Source organism: Poromitra crassiceps, assembly GCF_964638095.1.
Source record: "Poromitra crassiceps genome assembly, contig: HAP1_SCAFFOLD_129, whole genome shotgun sequence".
NCBI classification, from domain to species: domain Eukaryota; kingdom Metazoa; phylum Chordata; class Actinopteri; order Beryciformes; family Melamphaidae; genus Poromitra; species Poromitra crassiceps.
In genome coordinates, this window is record NW_028152232.1 from 404,129 (window position 1) to 409,478 (window position 5,350).

Genomic DNA, 5,350 nt, shown 5'->3' on the forward strand with positions numbered 1-5,350 from the left:
CTACCAGAGTGTCCAGGAGGCTTGGCAATACAATTTGAACCGTTTGATTTGGCAAACGACCCAGAGGTGTGAATACACCCTGGAAATGTCATAGGCTACTTCTGCAGTGTCTACTGTATATAGAGAGGACACAGTAAGCTAAGTCGTGTGTGTGTGTCTGTGTGGGTGGGGGGGGGTGTTGTTGGGACCTGTGCCTGTCGGGGGGGGGAGGGCTATCTCTCTCTCTCTCTGTCTCTCTCTCTCTCTTCAGTCAGTATGGGTCATGGTTACATAGCAGAAGATGCTGTGGAGGGCTATCTGTCCAAACTGTGCACCAGGAGTAGTTCCAGTCACAGGCCTGCTCATCGGCCAGGTATAAGGCTCCTTCATCAACACAGAGGCTAATCTAACATCCTTTTTTGTAAACTATCTTTTGCTCTCTTGGGCGTGTTCATTAGGCCATTCTGGATGAGATTCACAGCTATCAGACAAACAGTCAAACAGCAGCAGGTTGTAATTTATAACCAGGCTGCATCCTGGACACCTAACACACAAAATAACACAATACTGTTAACCTTCTTATGCTCTGCCCCCAAATTGGCTAAACATGTCTGTTGAGTTGTGTCTAGCCTTCATGTCATGTGATATGATGCACTGCTGAATCTGATATATCATGTGATCTTGTGGAGTCACATTATAATCTGATATATCATGTGATCTGGTGGAGTCACATTATAATCTGATATATCATGTGATCTGGTGGAGTCACATTATTTGATGCTAATCACCGCCACCCCCCCAAACTCTGTCTCCACAACAGAGCTCTGCCCAGAGGGATTTTGTTGTCATGGCAACCCGGACCCCCCAAATGGATGAGTCTACTGCAGCAGCTGGAAGCTCATTGGACAAGGACTGGGTCACTGAGCACGCCCGGCAGGTAGCCACATAGGGACAGGTCAATAATAACAAAGTCATTCTCCCAGCACGGTGTGATGATGAGTTGCTGTGTGCTTCTACGTGTCCAGGATGCTGCCTGGAGGTCTGTGTGTACTAGGAGTCTTCATCATCACTGATACCGATGCCAAAGACACACTGAACACACTCCGAAAGGTCAGATTCATACAAGGACACAAACGCTTGGAGGATACTTTCATCATATTGGTTAAAGTTTTGGACATTTATAGGCTACATGCAGGTCTAAGGGCTATGCTAAATTAATTGATTAATACAATAAACAAGACTACACCCCTAGACACATTCTCACATGTGTTTTTTCCCATTAGGGTCTTAAATCTAAAAAGAACAAAATCAGTAGAGCTTCTTCTAGTAACATAATTGTGAATATCTCTGAAACAATTAAAGTAATTAGAGAGGTATTTGGGAACCTTATTATGCACAATCTTATGAGTCAGACCCAATTTGATTTGAATGACTCTTTTCTCAACTGGCAGCCAATTTAGTTGCTGAAAGAAAGCTGGCACTAAGTGAGTGCGTGGAGGTATCTTTAACACCACCCTAATTAATTTGTTTTGGGCAGTCTGTAGTTTGTTTTTAAGGCGCTGCGGTGTACTATTATACCAGGAGGTGGCAGCGTAATCAGGAGGTGGCAGCGTGTGTGTGTGTGTGTGTAGCTGGTTTTTGCAGTGGAACAACTGATCTCCGGGGATCGCCTGTGGAGCCCCGCGGACGACGACGTCACAGATCGCATCACGCTGCACGTCAACCCCAAAACCAGGAAGTATCCTTCTCCACAGCCATCTGATTGGATCATATAGCCCCCAATAGATGGATGGATAGAGATGAAGGGATACGACCGATATGCTCTAGCATCAAAGTATTATACATGGTACAGAATACACAGGAAATGATGAGTTTTTGTGGCTGTTCCTTAACTCACCATGTCAGAACCATCTGCAGAACCTTTGATGTCAGAGACCCCAAGGTTAGTTTACATAGCATGCTGTCAGAAAGTATTCAACCTCTTTTCAGTGACACTCCAAATCAGGTTAAGGTTTTGAATGTCCTTAAGATTTCTCCAATTAAGTGTAATTAAGTGGTTATGCCCACCTGTTGTTCCAATCTATACCTTTTAGATCATCTGTTTATTTCCAATGCATGATACACAAATAGCTGAATAAGATGTACCGTAAATTCCGGACTATAAGCCGCACCTTTTTTCCCGTTTTTTGGCCTTTTTTGGCCCCTGCGGCTTATATAACGGTGCGGCTTATCTATGGATTTTTTCAAAAAAAAAAAAAATCTCTCTTTTTTAGCACTCTTTCTAACTATAAAGCCACTTCTGTTTTAATTTCCTCTCTTGCCCTCTTTTCACCACACTGTATGACACTGTATGACACTGTATGACACTGTATGACACTGTGTGCACTGTAAATAACAACACAGGTGGTGTTGTGTTATGTTGTTTTGTTGAAATGTTAATAAATGGGAGCATTACATATGGTAATTAAACATTAAAACACAAAAAAAAAAAAAAAAAAAAATACCATTAAAACACCCGCGGCTTATAGTCCGGTGCGGCTTATATAAGAAAAAAATAGTCAACTTTGCAGGTGCGGCTTATACACCGGTGCGGCTTATAGTCCGGAATTTACGGTAATGTAATCATCTGGCTGTAAGTTAACGAGATTGTGATTGGCTGTTTCAGAGCACGGCCAAGCCTGCTGATTGGAAGTACCAGTCCGGTGTGTGTTCTTCCTGGATTATGGTGTCATGTTGTCTAGATTTGGACATGATGTTGGCACTGCCAGAGGACCGAACCAGCACAGAAAGCATGGAGAAATGTCTCATGGTTAGCAGGCACGCACGCACACACACACACACACACACAGTATGATATTCCTACTCTGCTCCCTTTTACTTTTACATTGTGACCGTATAGTGTACATTGATTGGAGTTGGTCCCTGGTTGCTGCTCCTAGTTCTAGGAAGCTTCCTAGTAGAGGATGGGTCAAATGCAGAGGATGAATTTCCCCATGGGGATAAATAAAGGATAACTTAACTTATAACAATATCCACTACACTCTTATCATATACAAATATATTCTTGCATTTAAACAAAAGCATACATATCACTGACTCTAAATGCTCAGTTTTACACAACAATATTTTTGCTTTACTACCACCTTTTTGGTTCCCAAAAAATGCAAGCACGTACTGTAACTAACACATGCAAGTCTCAGCAGTCTTCACAAAAGGATTTTCACCCAATTAACTGGTGATTTACATAGCATATAATACAGCACTTTTAACACATGTTAACATACCTGTAATAGTAGGACAAACACAACCACACTCGGTAGGCACTTTAATTAGAACATAAGAATTCAGATAAATTATCGTTGTTGGTCTCAAATTAAACAGAAGTTGAAATGTATACATTAATTATTCATTAATCATTCATACTGTTACTCTTACACACATGCAAAGATGCACACAGTTACAGAACCCATACAGACATTCAATTCAGCAGCTTGACTGGAACTGTTCTCAGGTCAGGTCTTTTGTTTCAGGAGGGACTGAAAGCGTGGGCGCACCAGATTGAGGACGGAGTTTGTCTGATTGATGGCAAGAGGCTGCCGGTTGACAAAGAGATCACAGCAGGCCAGGTGAAGGACTCCTGTCACCTAATGATCTAAATCAATATGAAACTGAATCTAAACAATACAACTCGTTCTCTGATTGGAGGGAGGACAGGAGGGAGAATCTAACTCTGGCTTTTCTCTGCAGAGGAGGAACGTGAAACAGACTCTCACTGCTCAGCTGCTCGTCACACCGGTAAAACACACACACACACACACACACACACACACACACACACACTAGTGTTTTATAAAGGCAACCTGGTCGATGTCACCTCAGCAAGGAAAGACATTGGCTCCAATGTGAATGCTGCAGTACATGTCACAGGGTTCCTACGCAGGTCTGGAAAGTCTGGAAAACTATTCAAGATGAATTTGATCATTTCCAACTATTGAATAGATTGGTGATTTGAAGAAAAAAAAAGTCTGCAAAAGCTTGTGGTTCACGTCTGATACTCAGATAATTATGGTAAAATCGGGCTTCTCTAGTCCAATGGTTCTCAACCTTTTTGAACTGTGACTCCCAAAAAACTTTAGGCTGGGGTTCGCGACCCCCCCTCCCGCCACAACCCAACCCAATGACATTGCGCACGCATTTACACACTGATTTCACTCGCTCACTGAACTCGTTTTTATAGTTTATATAGCTTTATAATACATTAAACCATTGGTATGGGAGATTTCATCATCATGGGAGAAAAATAATTTATTTTCTTTTTTCTCTTTTGACAATCATCCTGCGACCCCCCAAAATAATCTTGTGACCCCCTGGGAGGGGGGGGGAGAACCACTGCTGTAGTCTACCAACCACTCAAAGCGCTTTAGTGCTGACATTCACACACACACCCATGACGGCAAGCTACGACGCAGGGTGCTGCGCAACCATCGGGAGCAATTTGGGGTTCAGTATCTTGCCTAAGGTCACTTTGACAAGTGTCCTGGAGGAACCGGGAATCGAACCACCGATGATCGGCGGACCGACCTCCTCGTTAGTGGACGGCCCGCTCTACCTCCTGAGCCACAGCCGCTCCACAGCGTTGAGGTTGTTGTAGAGCCACTTTGAGTCCACAGTTGATGTTGATGTGAAGAATAATGCTCAGAGGGATGCTCGTATTTACCCAGCCACTGCATTATATCAAATCAATTCACCAAAATCAAAACCAGTCAAGAACATGGTTAGAACACACGCCTGGAAAAATATGGAACTTTTAAAATGGAAAACCGTGTAGGAACTAGAGAGCTGCGCGGGCCTGAAATCTCGGCCCGAGCCCCCCCCGGCCCGTGACATGCAGGCCCGTGCCCGACCCGGCCTGGATGAGTCATGAAAGTAATTGGCCCGAGCCCGTTGCGAGGCCCGACATCAATATCACGATATGACAACACATCTCTCTCTCTCCCTCTCTGTGCATGCTGCCGTGCTGCTGAACTCGTTGGTCCAAAACGTTGCTAGACTGTGTTGCCTATAAAGACAACCACCGCAGCTTTCTCTCTGTCTCTCTCTCCCCCTCTCACACACGCTACCGTGGCCTATCAAAATCCAGACATATTGTCTCGAGAAAGAGAACGTTAGATCGTTTAATTGCCAACAGCAACAATGCCCATAAACTGAAACATTATGTCACTCAAGCATATCGAAATTAAAACAGCAGACTTAAGCTGTGTTCACACCAAGATATTTATTTTTCGCTCTGTCGCTTGATTCAACCCTTTGGAATCGCTCTGTCGCTCTGTTTAAATCGCTCGTCAACAGGCACATGAATTGACGGAGATGT

General features: G+C 43.7%; 1 pseudogene across 1 annotated transcript; it reads left to right on the plus strand.

The window, feature by feature from the left end:
• Positions 1–255: 255 nt before the first annotated feature.
• On the plus strand, positions 256–3,635 carry LOC310800859 (protein odr-4 homolog; annotated as a pseudogene). Its single transcript has 7 exons — positions 256–352; positions 800–916; positions 997–1,089; positions 1,611–1,717; positions 1,885–1,921; positions 2,645–2,788; positions 3,510–3,635. The product of its transcript is annotated as a protein odr-4 homolog (transcript).
• The last annotated feature ends 1,715 nt before the right edge of the window (positions 3,636–5,350 follow it).